The sequence below is a fragment of the Apis florea genome, unplaced genomic scaffold (genome assembly GCF_048593485.1).
Source record: "Apis florea isolate Af1SG1 unplaced genomic scaffold, ASM4859348v1 contig_2492_pilon, whole genome shotgun sequence".
In the NCBI taxonomy this organism is placed as follows: domain Eukaryota; kingdom Metazoa; phylum Arthropoda; class Insecta; order Hymenoptera; family Apidae; genus Apis; species Apis florea.
The window spans coordinates 3,770,661-3,789,552 of NW_028256593.1; the positions used below are offsets into that span (position 1 = coordinate 3,770,661).

The window sequence follows — 18,892 nt, forward strand, 5'->3', positions numbered from 1 at the left end:
ATTTATACGGGTGCCCAGCCCCTCCATTTAAAGTGCACACACCAAATGGGCGTGTGTGGCGTCACCCTTGTTTCCCTTTCGTGCTCGACCACCTCTTTTTGCGGAGGTTAAAAAACGCTCGAGGCTTGGAAAAATAGAGCCACACCCCCTCTCATCTATGATTAATTTAAATGTCCCGCCAACACAATAGAACCTCGATTCTGCTCCGAGCGAATCGAGGAATGTTTCACCAAGTTTGAAAAGGAACGAGTGTTAAACGAGTCTTTGATGTTTTAATACCGATGAAATGTTGTTGAACGAAGTTTAAACGAAGGTAAATTTGGTTGGAACACGTTTCGTTGACCTCCTTTCCTCTCTATTTTTTCTAATAAAAATCGTCATACATTCGATCCGATAATTAAACATTTCGGTAGAGGAATCATTTGAAATTTTAAGCTTCTACGCGAATATCTACGCTTGCCAAACCACTAACGAGTAATCACTCGAAAATTATATATCTCCACAAAGACGAACTTACCTAAACCTTGGCAAACAAACCTCAAACATACTCGGAATACTTTAAACCTGATGAAATTTCTAATAAATAATCATTCGAAAATTATACGTGTATCCAAGACGCGTATCAAACCTTGGCAAACAAATCTCAAACGTACAAACTCAATCGAATTTACCTTCGTCTCGTCTCCGTGAAATATCGTAGCGAGTAGCCGCTCGAAAATTGTATATTTCTTCCCCCTCCTCCCCAAAAAAAACCTTCTCAAACCTTAACAAACAACGAAGCACGAGCAATTAACCTTACCTGCTGGCTCCTTTCGAACAAATCGATATTACAGTCGCGCGAATCGAATTGAAATCCAATAGCCGTCTGCCGTGGGCCGCTATTAGGGGTGCAGGGAAGGAAGGGCCATTGATTCAATTGGGAGTAGGAAGAGTGGCCGACAGGTTGGCCCATCGAAAATGGCACCCTCGGGAACGGAGAAACGCGGCAAAACTCCGCTCTTCCCAGTATTTTATTTCGCGTATTTATATATATATATATAGAACCTGGGCCGCGTATTTTCACGGCCGGAACGAACCGCGCCGGACGCGCCATGGGACTATAAGGGAATTTGATTTACGCGCCACTCGACGCTCGTACGTCCTCCTCGCGCGGGCTACTCCACGACTGAAATACTATCGATGGCTCGGTCGGTTCTCCGGTTTTTTTTGTTTTATGGCAGAATGGGGTGTCCGGATTTCGATGGCCCCGAACTTTTGGACGTAGCGTGCTCGATAGCAAAATGTTTAACAAAAATTTGAGGCGATGGCTTTCGAAACTTTTTGAACGGTTGAACAGTCTTTCCCATTCGAAAGACTATGTACCTTTTCTGACAATGTCACGGGAAAATTTGTGATACGGTTAGTAAGTTAGAGTTGGTTCGTGCATGTTTGCAAACGTTTGAAAAGTTTTAGGGATAGTTTTTATCGTTGGATACATTTTTTTTTTCTTTTTGTACCTGTCCTTCACTTTTTACATCGTTAGAGGAAATATCTTGTTGTTGTTCTTTAATATTAACCCGTCGAATCACTCGGCCAGCGTGTTTGCACGTGTTTACACCGAAGAGAGACGCCGAAAGAGGGTGTAGAGAACAAAGAATCTAGTGGTCCGGTACAAAATCACAGCATCGAAACAGATCGTTTGGAAAGAAACCAGCGTATTTCGGACAATGCTTCCAATTTTCTTTGCCCCAGGCGAAACTTTCGGGTCACTGGACTTGCGCCGGTACGGTTCCGTGTCCAGGCCATCAACAGTTGGGTTCGTTCTAATTCTCAGAAGAATGATTAAAAGCTTCGATCGAGACGGGCTATGTCATTGCACGCGAAAAAAGGGAAATTCGCAATTCAGTTGAATCTTTCGAGGAACATTTCCAAGTGCTTCTTTTGTTACGTTCTTCCTCGATGCAATTCGAGTAATTGTAGGCCAATCGATTGATGTTTTATCGTTCATTTATTTTTTTTTAATGTTGCCAATCGCTCGAATCGAATAATTGAAAATAACATGAATTCAAAATCGAACGTTTAATCGTTCATTCGGTGAAAAGATTAGAATTTTTATTTTTAACGTAACGTAAAAATTATTAAGTAATTAAATAGAGAATCAATAAACGACTAACCCAAGAGTTTCTGGTGGGAACAAAGGAATCTGTGTGCTTTTAAAAGTAAACGTGATATTTAAGGATGTGTAAGAGGATGAAAGCGGAGAGAGAGAAAGAGAGAGAGAGAGAGAGAGAGAGAGAGAGATGGAATATTCGAATGGAATTACTTGGCTCATCCGTCGCCCAAGGGAGAGTAGGTAGCCTACTCTCGGACGCCGAAAATGGAGTAACTTGTGTCTGCTCGAGCGTTTGCGAGCTAACAAGTCTGCCTCGGTTCAGTCACGTGTCAAGTCTCTTCTACTTCACTTTATTTACTCCGTTCCAAATATGTTTGAATATATTTTTCAATGTTTTCTATAATTTTCTATAATTTTAAAAAGTATAACTGAGAATTCTGATTTATAAAAATTTTAATTTCGAATAAAATTAATCGATCGATTGTACTCGCAATTTCGTGGTAATTTTGAAGAAAGAAGGATGCGTTTAATTTTACTGTAACGAAAAATCAATTATTTACCCGTTTGTAAAGAATTAATTTATTTATTTGTAATTTTCACAATTGACGGTAGATACAATAAGAGGATGGGCGTGTACACGAGTTTCTAAAAAGGTCCCTCGACTTCACTTCGATCCGCAGTAATATCTTAACGAGCCGATGGAAATGTCTTCCCATCGTAATATCGAAAGTGTCGTGAGTTTGTTTTCTTTTGTTTGTTTTTCGAAGAGGGAACATCAAGTCTAGCAATATTCAAAATTAAATTTGAAGTACTCCAATCTCTCTTGCATCGAAAAGATCTTTTCCTTTCCTCTTAAACGCCTCGTACGCGTCTCTCTCTCTCTCTCTCTTAAAAGCATCGATTTGACCCGAAGTTTGAATTTTAAATTTGAAAAAAAAAGAAATTCCCCAACTTTCTCGAATTGAGAACAGACAGACCAACACGTTCCAATCCCTCCCCATACGTATCTCCCGTCTCGGGGATCGAAATGTAATTTAATTAATTCGAAACTCGCGAAAACACTCCAACGATTTCTCTTAAAACTAATAAATCACCATAACTCCGCCATGAATGCTAGCGCAGCGCCATCTCGTAAATTCGAAACGCGGCCAGACACACGCCACCCCCACTTTTCACTCGAAATATCTTTCTCGCCAGTTTCCAACACGGTCTCTCAATGTCTCCTCCCCTCTTTCTCCCCGTTCAGCTGCCAAACGGCTGGAAGTTTAATTAATTCGTGACATTAGGTCGGGCATAAAGTGATATCCGTGTATACGAATTAAAGTCGAAGTTCAGGATGGAGCAACGCGGGAAATTTGTACAAGGGGCGGGAGAGGGAGAGGAGGCGGAGGCGGTAAACGTCAGCACGTCCGTTAATTCCGATCCAGGCCTCGTAATGAGATGACTTAATGACTTTCGCCACCGTTTAAAGGGTTCGAACAGGGGACAGGGATTGGATTGATCGCGCGACGCCCTTTCGCGCCCAAGGCGGCCGCCATCCAGGGACGCCGTTCACCGATTCGTGGAAAATTATGATGCGATCATAATTTTGAAGTCATAGTCATTTGCTCGAATAAGAGAGAATGACCGATGAATGAGAAATTTAGATTTTTCGGTTTCGCACTTATGGGAGTAGGTATATTTTTGAAAGTGTCTTTTATTGATTAATAGAAAATTATAATGATGAGATCATTATTGATTTGAACAACGAATATGAAATTTAAATTTTTTGGTTATGCATTTCTGAGAGTAGGTATATTTTTGAAAGTGTCTTTTATTGATTAATACAAAATTATAATGATGAGATTATTATTGATTTGAACAACGAATATGAAATTTAAATTTTTTGGTTATGCATTTCTGAGAGTAGGTATATTTTTGAAAGTGTCTTTTATTGATTAATAGAAAATTATAATGATGAGATTATTATTGATTTGAACAACGAATATGAAATTTAAATTTTTCGGTTTTACATTTATGAGAATAGATTTATTTTTAAAAGTATCCTTTATTGATTAATAGAAAATTATAACGTACTGTACAATACTTGGGTTATTGGTTATAGTTCGATGGAATGAAAAAGCTAAATTTGTCGCAGTTATGAAAGTAGACACATTTTGGTGGAAACAGAAATAGAACATTTATCTAATCGTGGAGTTGATTAAAGAGAAGAGAGGCGCGAAAATATTAAATGGCGAGACACGAAGAAGTTCCGATGAATAAAAAAGAAAAAGGGTTTAGAGAAAGAGAGAGGAAAAGAGAGAGAGGAGGGGAGGGCGTGACGCGAGGAAACTTTTTGATAACACTTGCAAATTGCTTTCGAAAATAGAATAACAATCCAATTTCGAAGCAGTCGCGGTTCACTGAGGGTGCTGGGACATGTCGTCGAAAGGGATGTACAAGGGTCATAGGTGGGGTGGGAAAAGGGGCGTGTGTCGACCAGTGCACGTATTACGGATGCAATCTTTTCGATGTGCTTGAAAATGTTTGGAGAAGAAGAATGCGAACGTGTAAACGTACAAAGAGCAAAAATACTTTCTCTTCCTTTTTTAAACAAAGAAATATTTCCAATAATATCTCGCAGGAATGAAAGTTCAGCCTCGTTCTCCTTTTCTTACGAAAAACAATTAAAAGCAAACGACAGCTTAACAATTTTCTTCCTCGATCTCTCGAATACGCACGCAACAGGCCAAAGTTTTTCCAACGAATTCTTCCTCCCCTTTTCCACCCCAACAGGGTGGAACAATTTGGAGGGGCGAGTCTCGCGGTATTCTCGACGGTCGATCAACGATAAAATCGAGCCATCGAAAGCCGGCCATTTTTCCCCACCACATAATAGCAATTACATCGGCAGGAACGATCGAGTCCGCCCCGGCCCGGAACCGGAAGGGACGCTCCACGATTGTCCGGAAGCCGTTGAAGATTGCGCGTCTCTCGCGATTTTCGTCCACCCGGCAGAAAACTGTTCCTCCTCTTTTTAGATTGGATTTCAGCAGTCGTGTGGAGGGGGGGAGTCTGAGAAGTCTCGACGGTGGATTTGTTAATCTTGGTTAGGGATTCGTTTATGGGGCGATTGCTTTCTAATTAATCTTTCCGATTAATTTTTGATTCGTAATATTGTTGAGAATTTTGCGAATGCAAAGAATTGTTTTATAATGTAAATTTTGCAAAGTACACGCGATCAATGAAAAAGTTTCATTGGGATGCATTTTTGCGATATCATAGGCTCAATCGCCTCGATCCATCTCCCTGTAATTTCTTGTTATTCGAGTGGATGGAATATTTCTTCGCAATGACGTGTCAATCGTGCTCGCTCGCACATGACGTGATAATTGCACTTTCCTTTTTAATAGAATAGCAAAACGGGGGACATTAAGAAAATTAAACTGGAAAGAAATAAACAAGGAAGAAACGTAGTACGTTTGTTATCGTTATTGTGAAACAAAATGTAATGCAAATAATCTCTTATGAGGCCGTGTGACACTGCGACGCTTATGAAGTGATAATTATACCTTCATTTTTAATGGAATGGAGAAGACAGTAGCATTAAGAAAATTAAACAGTAAAATATGTAAAAAAAAAAAAAGAAATCGAAACGTTGTTAATATAGAACAAATTCATTGCAGACAATTTTTCTTCTTTTTGTATCGTAAATGAAAAGTAATTAATAATCAATATCATGCATTTTATGCATTTAATAATTCGCTAGATTTCGATAAAATGCAAACTCGATTTACCTTACAGAATTACAATCGATGATTGATTAAAAAAAAAAAAAAAAGAAAGAAAGAAATTAAGGAAATTTTGAAATAAGGTTACGTGGAAGAGAAGGAAAACTTGTATTTTTACAGAATCGAGGTTCGTTGAAGTAAATTGTTCCGACCACTTCTTCGATTATTAAAAGTTAAACAACTTGTTAACCGACGAATATTAAAAAACTTTCCTCGATAGACGCGGCCATTAATATGGTAACGATGATACACTTTTTTTTCTTTTTTTGCTTTATTCCTCCTATATCCAAATTCAATCTTCGAATAATCGTTGAAAATAACAATCGTTAAACGAAATCACGAACAACTCCGTTACAAAAGTAATCTCATTTCTTCCTTTCCTATCCTTATCCCATCCTCTTCGATTCCATTCGTCGTTAATGCTCAATTTGCCAATCACAGTTCACTTCACAATTTGTCACAAGCAGCATCAAGGTGGAGAAGTAAAAATTCGGGAGAAATTCACGAAACTGTTCACTATCAGAGGCGATGACAATCGATATGTCCGTGACGTAGCCGGCACCACTTGTATCAACAACTTGGATCTCTCTGGAAGAGGTTTGGCGAGAGGAAACGTAAGCTTTAAATTTCATCTGCACCGAGGAGCCGACCTTAATCGCATCCGGCCGACTAAATTTCCCATTCGAGACCTCCTCCGGGACCGTTTTCATCGCTTGTATGGAATAATAATACACGGTACACGGGGATGAAATCGAAATTGTATCGGGCATAACGGAAATATAACACGCCCTTTCCCGTGATCCAGCCTGATCTTCGCTATTCCCGAGGATTGGATCCTCGTCGCCCTTTCCCCTCGCCTTTCAACTGTCGATAAATTTATTCAGAGTTGGTGGGAGGGGGGGGTGATACCCAAGGAATTCTCTTCTCGTTGCTTCTTGAGGGAGAAGAAAGGGGGAGGAAGAAAATTTTGTTGTTCGATACGTGTGTAAGGATTGGACGTTAATTTTTAATCTCGAAAATTTTCTTCGTGAACACACGTCGATTGGATTTCATCGTAACAACGATCCTCGTGAACGAGACGCTATGAACGTTGGGCGAGATACATTTCGTCAAGAAAATTGGAAAATAATATTGTCCTTGGACGGTTTGTATTGGTTTGTATCGGTCATTCGAGTGGATCGATCTGTTCCATTGCGATTCAATTTCCATCGATACTTTTTCGACCTATTCTTACTACAATTCCAGTTTTCATTTCTAAATTTCCGTGTCTCTTATCTCGATTATTCGCGATTAACTGCTTGCACCAGTTTAAAAAAATCTGCTACCATTTATTATATAATTTGTAACGGTTTAAGCGAATATAATTTAGCCTGACGCGTGTTCAAATGTACGTATACAAAATATACAAACGTGTACTCCCTTTTTCGTAATACGAATACGTAACATCTCTTTACAAGATTTATGGCCTTGCATAAAATGAAACGTATGTGCATACATTTGCGGCGTATAATAAATTGAATTTTTCAAAACAGAAAGGGAAAAATTTTAATGGCTGTTGGATATTTCCTTATCTCGTGGATGATGGTCGAGGTGAGAATACGAGGAAGAAGAAATAAAAAGAAAGGGCCGTTTTCTTGGGAATATCGATCAACCCATTCATAATTCCTTCCTTATACCCGCATCGTTCTCGAGTCGATGGAATGGTATGCGCATAACTTCTGGTCCAGGTCAGGTGATCGAAACGTTCCCCGAGGAATATTCGCGGACTGGCCGCGAAGATGAAAATTTACAGTTGCCGATTCGTGTGCCGAGTCGGTCTATAAGTTGTGCTTCTTCTTTCACGATATGTGGGGCACGAGAGCGAGCTAAATAAATTTTTCGTGACACGACGGGTATCACGGCATGCTCTTATATTTTTATACAATTTGGCTACGATTCGAAATCATTTTGTGTATTTTTTATTTAAATTTTGTGAATTAGGCAATTTTTAAATAAATTTTATAATTATCGAATCTGTAATCTCGACGATTTAATTCCATTAATTTCAGATTCTTTCTTCCAAGAAACCTACGTATCTCGTTACGAAACATTACATCATCTCTCATTTCTCCTATTCTCAATCACTTAACATTTTCCCTTCGCCAATTATCTCCAATTATATCCTCATTATTCCCTTCCTCTTTCTCCCATCCTTTTCTCTCGCGCAATTCTCAATCAAATCCATCTAACATTTTCTATTCCAATTTTAAATTCTCATTCAACTTTTCTCTCACTTCATCCCTCTTCAAATCCACAAACTCACTTAACATTTTTTTATTCCCTAATCAAATTCTTTAAATCCTCATTCACTTTTTCCTCTCCTCCTTCGCGTGCAATTCTTAATCATTACCTACAAATCCACCTAATATTTTCTATTCCAGTTACTTTTCAATTCTCCTTCATCCCTTACTTGCTTACAAACTCACTTAACATTTTTTATCCTCATTTAATTCTCTCCTCTTTCACACGTAATTTTCAACGTAAGTTCCACAAACTTATTTAGTTTTCTATTCGTCAATTTTAATTTCTCATTCATCTTTTCTCTTCACATTCACTTCTTTCAGACCCACAAATCAACACTTTCCATTCTCCCATTCACTTTATCCTCCTCTTCTCCTTCATATGCAATTCTTAATCATCATCACAAATCCATGTAACATTTTCTATTCCATTTATTTTTAAATCCTCATTCATTTCCTTTTACTTACAAACCCACAAACTTAATTCTCTCTTCTTTCACACATAATTTTCAATCAGATCCGCAAACTTACTTAAATTTTCCATTATCTTTCTCATTCATCTTTTCTCTTCACATTCACTTCTTTCAGACCCACAAATCAACACTTTCCATTCTCCCATTCACTTTATCCTCCTTCTCCTTCATATGCAATTCTTAATCATCATCACAAATCCATGTAACATTTTCTATTCCATTTATTTTTAAATCCTCATTCATTTCCTTTTACTTACAAACCCACAAACTTAATTCTCTCTTCTTTCACACATAATTTTCAATCAGATCCGCAAACTTACTTAAATTTTCCATTATCTTTCTCATTCATCTTTTCTCTTCACATTCACTTCTTTCAGACCCACAAATCAACACTTTCCATTCTCCCATTCACTTTATCCTTCATATGCAATTCTTAATCATCATCACAAATCCATGTAACATTTTCTATTCCATTTATTTTTAAATCCTCATTCATTCTCTTTTACTTACAAACCCACAAACTTAATTCTCTCTTCTTTCATCCTCTATCCTCTTCTCCTTCATAAGCAATTCTTAATCATCAATCCAACATTTTTTATTCCAGTTACTTTTAAATCCTCATTCATCCCTTTTTACTTACAAACCCACAAACTTAATTCTTTCACACAAACATACTTATTTTTCTATTCGCCAATTTCTCATTCACTTTCACTTCTTTCAGAACACCACAAACCAACATTTTCCATTCTCCCATTCACTTTATCCTCTCCTCCTTCACATGCAATTCTTAATCATCACAAATCCACTTAACACTTTCTATTCCAATTACATTTAAATCCTCGTTCATCTCTTTCCCTTCCATCCCTTTACAAACCCACAAACTCGCTTAACATTTTTTATTCCCTTTAAATCCCCATTCACTTCCACCCTCGCTTAATTCTCTCCTCTTTCTCTTGGTAATTTTCAATCAGATCCACAAACTTACTTAGTTTTCCATTACCTTTAACTTCTCATTCACCTTTCTCTCCTTATTATCTCACCTTCATAAACCAACACTTCTCGTTCCCTTCCTAATCACCTTCCTAAATCCCCGTTCACCCCTTCCTCCTCGTCCCCCCCCCCGTCACGCGCGCGCAAAAGAAAATTTCGCGAGGCCAAAGATTTTCCACCAGGCAACCCTCCCCCGGTTTCGAGGTTTATTTTTCAGCAAGCCTCTCGTATTTCCCCGGCCCGCTTTGAAATTCATGAGGCCGAATGGCTTAACCGCGTAAGAAAGGAAGTTTCGCGGGAAAAAGTGGCTCTAAAACGCGCGTCCTCTATTTGCGCGTCACGCCGCGCCGCCACGAGTGCTTCCTCCTCTCGATATTTGAATATCCGCTTTTCGTTGAAATTAAATGCGATTGCCGCGCTGGAAACGAGATTGCGGGGAGGGCCGTCGTCGCGGCCACCCACTCCTCCTCTCTTCTCGTTCCTCGCCAGGGGAACCGGAAGCGGAGAGTTGGGCTAAGAAATTCCGCGGCTCAGAGTTGGCGGATTGAATCCGCGTTGGAGAGTGTTTGTCTTTGGGCAGGGATACGGCTCGAAGATTGTCAGACGGTTGGAATAAATTGGAATAAATGGGTTTCGGATCGGGTCGGTTTCGTGCAACTTCGTTTCGAAATAAAATTTGCGCCTCGATGGTAAAATAGCGTAATTGGATCATTTCACGAATTTCACCAACTTCGTTATCCGATCGATAATCCGTTTCGACGGGATCATCAGATAGGGAATGTCCATGATATTCGAGGAGATCCAGAAGGTGTATCCAGAGTACGATGCTACGATTCGAGGAATAAAGTAAATTTCCATTTCCAAATTTTTGTTCCCTTTGACTGCTCCAAGTTGAAGCGTTTCGCAGTGGCTGAATACTTTCTCGAGATATTCTCGATGCGTTATAATATAACACACGATCCAATTACTGTTATTTGCTCCACTCGAAAACTATCTAACTATTCGATAATTATAATGTAAATTGTTCGAAGTAACAACGTAAGACTTTCGTCGATGCACGCATCTTGGCACGGATGAAACGATCGTGTGAGAATTAATAAAAATGCAACAACTTGTCTCTACGAAATGAAACGAGTTTAAGAGAATGACCGACGAAATTTGGCAAGATTTTGTTTTACACCAGTCGAAGAAAGTTGATGAAAAGTTTGATAAGAAAAATAAATCATCTGATAAAATCCTTTCACGAGTCTGACTCGCGATTTCGGCCCAAACGTGAATAGCACTCGTGAACTGAAGATCAACCAAACGTAAACATCACGAGTTGGACTCTGGAATGAATTTTTTCAATCGAGATACAATTTTTAATCAACCACGAGAAAATCACGATTCTTGTAATCTTGTAACGTTGCCCTATCATTTGGGCCCGGATTTCGTCGAGCTAAATGGTATGGGAAGGGGTTAAGGTTTCGTTGGTAAAGGAGAACGGCGAAGAACGGCAATTACACACGAACTTGTTGAGCCGAATCGATATCCCTGGAAAAGAAGCTATCAGCTCGCAATAACGATACTCAATTACAACGTTCCGCCACAATGTTCCGCAAAACAACCAGGGCCAGGTTGTAATCTCGATAAACCGCGAAACCGTTGTCGGTTGAATGGGAATCGTGAAACAATCGGTCCTCTGAAGGAAATATCGTGATATTTCAATCGCGGACGGTCCAAGGAATCTCAATAAATCACCGTTGGATCGGCGGATCAAGGCAAGGTTGAAAAACTCTCGCTCGAGAGATGCCTCGAACTAATTAATTCGTTTGACGTCGACGAAAGAGGGGGAACCCTTTTGTCTTTCGTTTTCCGTTCACCGATGTTTCTATAGGGATTCAAGTAATTTCGGTTGTGAATGGGGAAATTAAAATTGTGAAATTATTAATGGTATCGTCGTGGTATGTGGATCAATTTTTTTTTTTAAAGAATTTTAAAATCCTTTAAAAGGTACGATTAAAATTTGAAATCTCTTTGGGATTCTTTTATTTTTATTTTTTTTTTTCTTGAATCGTTTAGGGACATGTTGTTGTGAAGAGGTTCTCAATTTTTTTGATAAGCGTTACTGTTGAAGTTAAAATTGGAAAATTGTAATTGTCATGTCGTGGAACAATTCTTTTTCTAAGAAGGTAAAAGGGTTGCTGCGTGTCGAAAGATATATTTTTTCGTATATCTGTGAAATTATATAGAATATGGTAAATAATTTTACAATTATCTCTGAAAAATTGTTAAAGGATTAAACAAAGATGGGATTAGTATCGTTATAGTAACTTCATTTAGAATAGCGATATACGATATTAAATAATTTTTGATTAAAATTCTTTTTTAGTAGACGAGAAAGTTTTGAAATATTTTATAGATTTGCTTCTCTCTTGTTATAACAACAATTTGATCGAGATTAAAAACGATCTAGCAATAATTTCGATTAAATTCGACGTCCATTCTTACAATCCTGATTGCCGATACAATATTCTTGTATTTATCCACGCAATTCCGTTTTGTCCGAGCTAATCAGTTTTCGTTGAACCTATTTGAAATTCAGAGGCCAGTGCTAATTCATAACTCAAACGTAACTGGAACAGTTTCAATCAGACCTAGAACTTTTGCTGTACCGAAACGTGGAACAAATTGCAAACACGACGCGAACAATAACACGTGATCACATGTTTTCACATGTTTTCATATTCTCGATCATTGCAAAATTATTCTTTCTTTATAATTTAAATTCAACGAAGATTTAAACGAATTTTAAGTTAAAATTAAATTCGCGAAAAACAAAATTCCTCCAATCCACTGTTCTTAGATACATCTCTTGCATCTGTCTCGCCTTTCGAATCGTATAACCGTGATCGTTGCACGCAAACTGTTCACAGTCTAGCCGGATTCACTCAGCCTAACAGCACAAGATTATAATTGCTTTACACCGTGTCACATACGGAAACCCCGTTTCCTGTATTCCACCCCGTGTCGGAAACTTGGCGGAACGTCAACGCTGCTTCCCCTTTTCGTGATCATCCCCCAAACTGAATCCTTTTCGAAACCTGATCATCGAGCATTGTGAAATTTATGAATATATTAAAAAAAAAAGAAGAAGAAGCGGGTGTTCTGTTATGAAAATTTAACAGAGATCAGAATTTTATCGATTGGACGAAATTGCTCGTAGAAAAAGATTACAAATCCATTGAAACGTTGCAAACTTTTTCACTTATATATAAATTTTTTTTTTTTCCACAAAAGCGTTGAGAAAATTAGACAAGAAATACTGTTTTTATAATAAATCCTCAAATTTTGTAATTATACGCGCTTTTATTGGTGATGATACATATGAATAAATTTCGTTATAAGGATAGAAAATTGTGCATTGAAACCAAGCATATAGAAAATTATTAAAAAAAAAAAAAAAAAAATCGATGGATACGTGACGATTTTTAAAGAAAGAGATGAAAATAATTCGATGCAACATGGATGAATCAATTTAATATTTGTGCATATTTGTGCTTGCCTCTATTGCTCGATTGGAGAACAAGAGAATCAGCTTGAAAGTAGGAACAATAGGAGAATGGCGAATTATCCCTTCGAAGAGGGATAATAATCCAATAAAAATTAATATCGAAAATCCCTTTTTACCCGATCTCTGTTAGCTGTAAAAAAAAAAAAAAAAAAAAAAAAATGGCATTCAAAATGAAACGAGATCCAAAATTTCTCTAACCTACGCACACGCACACACACACACACACACATATATATTTATATTCACGCGTGTACACAACGGTGGCGTATATTTGTGCCCAGTGCGCCCAGAGAATTCGTCGTTTTTCAGCGTCGTTAATTCATCCCTTTGTTCCGAGCTTGCGTCACGCTGTATTAAAAAACAGAAAGAACGATGCTCGCTTCATTTGCCCGGCGATCTGGCCGTGATTCAGTTTCAGCAACAAAGCTGCCGGCTACAAAGTGAGTTTGCCGGTTCCTCCTCCTCCTCCTCCTCCTCCTCTTCTTGCCGAAAAAAGGAAGGAGGGAGGGAGGAAAGATAATAAAACGTGGGGGCGGAGGGAGGGGAGGGGAGCAAAGTAGAGGAGAGACTGGAAAATATGGACGAGGGAAAAAGAGAAAGGGAGGAGGGGCAGGTGGAAGAAATTCTTTCTGCGGCACGCATCGTTACGCGGACAGAAACGGGCGCAAATTTTCTCTGTTCGAGGGCGAAATTTTCGAAAGGGCGATCTACTTTGGAGAGTTCGAAAGTTTTTTTTTTTTCTTTTTTTTTTTTTTTTTTTTTGTGAAAGCGTGACAAGTTGGTTAATGGAAAGGAGAATTATTCTTGCTTTTCCATTCGAGAAAGAATAGAAATATTTTGTGGTATAACAGTTGCTTCTGATGTTTGTTAAAAAGTTCATTAGCATAATCTGAAAACGCGTTATATAAAGTAATCGAGAAATTAAACGAATATCTTCTATTTTTGACAAATTTACGTAATTTACATATTAATTTCCATATTAATTTCAAATTAATCGAATCTAGATTAAAATAATAAGACTGGACTAGCCTAACCTAAATCGTGTTTCGTTAATAATTTTTTAACGAACGATCAAATAAAAAACGTGCGCTCAGGCATGAAAGATGTATATTGAACAATGGCGAGAGAATGGCGACGTTAAAAAAAGAATCATCGAGAGTGGTGTATTTTTATTGAACGAATTAATAAAGTTCGATAAAATTAGATAAAGTTGTATCGATGCTTGGATTTTAACCGGGAATAAAACGGAGGGGTTGATATTATTGTTAGCGTATCGTTAAATCGTAAAAAGTATGGATCTCGACAATTGCGAGAGATGAAAATTATGCGAGAGGAGAATGGGGCTTTAATTTCGATTGTTTCGATTGAAGGCGCGGATAATGGGGGAAATTGGATTTCGAGATGGTGAACGTGATGTATATAGCCTGCAATGATGGGGCACGGAAATGTGGAAATGATCGCTCTTTTATATATACGTGTGTATATATATATATATTTTTTTTTTTCCTCCCTTCCTCAGTCCTCAGTTGTTATTAAATTGTATTTAATTGGCTTTCCCCCCCCCTTTTTTTTTCTTTTTCATACGATGGAGAGTACGCGGTTTAACAAAATTGAACGTGAAATAAACGCGTTTAATTGGTCAATTAAAAATATGGAAGTGTAATTCGTATCATTAAGCGTGAAATTAATTAACCGGGGAAATTGTTTCAGGAAATATGCAGATTTTCATTTCGAGTATTAATAATTTTTCTTTTTTCTGTTTTTGTTCATTTGTCTCTCTCCCTGTGCAAGATGAAACGAATCATTTCACCCCCTTCCCGTCGATCGTATCCCGATATATATATATATACTCAAACTTCTCCATCTCCGAAAACTTCACCTCCCAGAAACAAATTAGAAACGGAACTCGCTCGACGTACTAATTAAGACGAAACCCTCTAATCAACCTCATTAACCTATAGACCGAGTGTTTCACGAGCAGTGGGATGCATATTTAATTACGATGATTACGAAAGTGTGGCCACCGGTGGTCGATAGTGGACGTCGTTACCCCTCCCGGTTTTTTTTTTTCGCATTTGCAACGAGACGATGAAGGGTAAAAAGGAGGGAAGAGAAGGTTTGAATAAAAAATCGAGGTCAAAATTTCCCTACCCTATCCGGTTTGCAATTCAATGTTTTCTCCCCCCGATTTTATGTTTATCCGGCATCGATTGTTGACGGAGTCAGTGTGTCAGCAGTATCAATTGGAGAAGAAGCGTTCGTGAAAATTTTCGTTCAGCAACAGAATTGACGAGAATTTTTTTTAATGTTAAATAATTCTTTTCGCCCTGATAAAAGTTGGCGTCACATCTTTTTCCTTTTTTTTTTACCAGAATTGATCTCTTCCTCTCTCTCTCTCTCTCTCTCTCTTTTTGGAACGAGAATCGAACGAACAATCCGCAAAAGCACAAGAGTTGTTTCATTGAAAAAGGATTAGATATAATATTATTTATTCAACTTATCAAACTGGAAAACCAAGGATCATCTTTAAGGGATGATCTCTCAATGCGGTCTCAAGCGATTAATTTACCTCGAGATCGAGGAAGATTAAAAAAAGAGACAAAGTCGGGGAGGGGGAGTTCGTTCGTTCGTTCCATACGTCGGGCGCGTCGATCCAATTCAATATTGGGAAGTAGAGTCACGAGACACGGATGGATCCACTTTCCTTCCTTCTTTCCTCGAATTTCCTTTGTGCCTCGGATATCTCTGTGCTCCTTCGATCGATTTCGAAACCGTTTTCGCCCTAACGAGCGGCTTTAATTTCTGCCCTGTTTCCGCGTCATTTGGCCGGGAGAAGAAGGGGCTGGATGAAAATCACGACAGGCTGACACAAATCTTCCGGCTCGTACAAATCTTCATTCGGTTATCCGCCTGGCTGGCTCCCTTCGTTCTTTCTCCATTTCTCTCCTTCCCTCCTCTTTTTCATTTTATTTTTAGACCACCCCTTCTCCTCCTCCTTCACCCCCTCCTTTCCCTTCTCGCATTTCTCGAATCGATTCTCGAATAGGTTTGTTCATCGATTCAAACGAAATTTCATCGCAGCTAGTCGATTCGACGAAGTTAAAATAGGATATCGTTATTTTGAGACCAGTTCTCGAAATCGAGGAAAGTGGCTCAAAGTGAAGTATCGGTGATTAGACGAAAAAGGAAAGAAAGAAACGGCGTTTGATTTCGTACGCGATCTTATAATATACGTAGTCACGCTGCAAACAATCAAGCTTTGATCCCTGTGCTGACTCGACCCAGATGTCGATCACGATCCATTTGCCTCCTCGCCAAGGGTAACAAACTGGCCCCTCCTCACTGTCCCTCCCCTTCCTCCCATCCTGATTGCCGACCTTCCGACCATAATATACCGTAAAGACGTATCGCGAACGTATGCCGTCGGATACGATCGAACATGATTTTCCGGTTAAGTGTATCGGGGAAAATGAAATCGACGGGCCCGATTGATCCATCAAATAGCTCAGAAAATTGGAATTTTCCGCTGAAAAGAGAGATCAGGGGGAGGGAGGGGCGTATTTTTATTTATTCCTCGCTCGATCGATCGATCTCTACTTTTTGCCGCTGCTCAAAAAAAGGAAAAAAATCTCCAAACTCCTACGGAGAAAGGAGAAGAAGAAAGAGCTTGTCCCAAGTATAGCTTATCCCTTCCCTCCTTGTAATTTTCCAAAGACTGCCAGACAGAAAAGATCCCAGAAGCCTACCTGTCCCCCGACGAATAGGATAGACATCATGAGAGCCATCCATCTTGAAAAACGATAACCAGCTCCGGTGTTGCACCGTCTTATCATCGGTCGAGGACTGTCTCGAGCTAATATTATTTCACACGCTCAGGGGGGGGAGGGACAGGGAGATGGGGGCCAGCCTGTTGAAAAAGATTTCGCGAGGAAGCTCAGTCAGTACTGCGCGCTAGATCGTCCATCATCTTGTCCATCATTTTTGAACGCGGTTCTGAAACGAGATGTTCTGTCGAGATTTCTTCTTCTTTGTTGCCTCTCGAGCGTTTATCCATCGACGTGCCCCTCGATTCGCGGCAAATTAAATCCGTCTCTTCATGAGTTCTTCATTTGTTGTACGGATAGATACGTGGTTAAATACGAAATTTCAATCGTGAAAATAATCTTTTCTTGGGATGAGGATGCCAGGATTTTCAGAGTCTCTTGGGATAATGAAAATAGTTGGAAGAAATGGCGATCAAGGGATTGCAGAGGTGGCCATCAATTTTGTGGACTCTCGTGCCTGGTTCAGGATGTTTGAGTGTGTAAGAGCAATTTGAAAAGTATACAATTTGAAAAATCTTAAAGTAAAATTTAATAGTTGAAATTTTTCAACTAGTTTTCAACTATTTTTATTTTAACTCGGTGTCCAACCCTGTCCAACATCGAGACACGCACACCTGGTTCAACAAAAAAGAATCGGATTCAGTTCGACCGATCTCGAATCAAAACTGAGCCTGGCGAATCCAACCGTGTCTTCTCCGCCTCTGGCCAACAGCGCGAAGACAATTATTATTATTCCAAACCAAGGCAGTTGAACAAACTACCACTCGTGGAAACTCCCAAAAGACCAATTAACCCCCTGAGAAACCTGTCACGAAATCCATTGTCCATCTAACTGGCCGGCAACGTCCAAGAAACATGGCCCTGTTAGTCTGTCGTCGAGCAAATTGTCAAGCAAGCGGAGCGTGCCGCGTGTTTGTCCTGCAATTAATGCGAACCGCGCGAATCCTCGAGAGCAAATAACCGGAGGGAGGCAGAGAGAGAGAGAGAGAGAGAGAGGGAGGCAGAAAGGGGGAAGGGGCCACGGAAACTCATCGGATCGCGTTGCAGCTCGGACGTGAAATTGCTTTGTCAACCGTCCGGAGACCCTTTCGAAGGGACAGCTGGACTCGAGACGATCGTTTCGCGCGGCCACGCGACCAAACGATCCTCGCCACTTCGACGCGTCCATGTTCTTCTTCGTCTTTCTCCACGTGAACGAAAGGAGGAGTCCGATCTCCAATTGGGATATTAAGGATTGTTCCTTCGTGAAAGTTATCATCTTCCGACCGATCGCCTCCAACAGTTTCATTTTCCAATTTTTCTTTACGAGACGAGACGAGAAATTCGTGTAAAAGAAATCGTTCGATCTTCGAATTTTCGAAAATTCGAACGACGGGTTTGCCGGCTACGAGAAACCCCTTCGAGGATCTTGTCATCACGGATGACTGGAGATTATTGAAAGAATATCGAGCTTCTTTGGAAGATAATTCATAGATTAGCGAATAAGTAGGTCCAGCCAAGAGACGAAACTACTCTTCTATTTCCATACGAAAAAACCCTCTGCCTCCTCGTTTCTCGTAAGAGATTTCTCTAAGGAATTTTCTTTTTCTTTCTCTAAACCACTCGATCGACGAAAGATCCGAGAAAATGATGCAATTCTCTTTCCAATCTCTTAATGCGCATTCTCGTTGCTTGATTTCGAGCCAATTTCGAACGAGAAGAGATTCCAGGGGTCTAAGACGCGAAGAAACAAACCAAACAATTCAGACCGAACAAGACGCTGAAGATCCATCCCCCTATCCATCCACCCATCCATGCATATCCCGCGCATCTTATCGAGTGGTGGTAAAGACCCAGCGAAGGATTTCCATAAGTATTCGTCAAAGGGAGCCTCCTCCCGTCAGCGAGTCGAGTCTTTTCTTAGAGCAGCTC

At 39.5% G+C, this 18,892-nt stretch overlaps 1 protein-coding gene across 13 annotated transcripts in view; it reads left to right on the plus strand.

The window, feature by feature from the left end:
- The window catches only part of heph (polypyrimidine tract-binding protein 1 heph), a 455,618-nt gene that overhangs the window by 286,946 nt on the left and 149,780 nt on the right, over positions 1 to 18,892 (plus strand). The window lies entirely within an intron of this gene.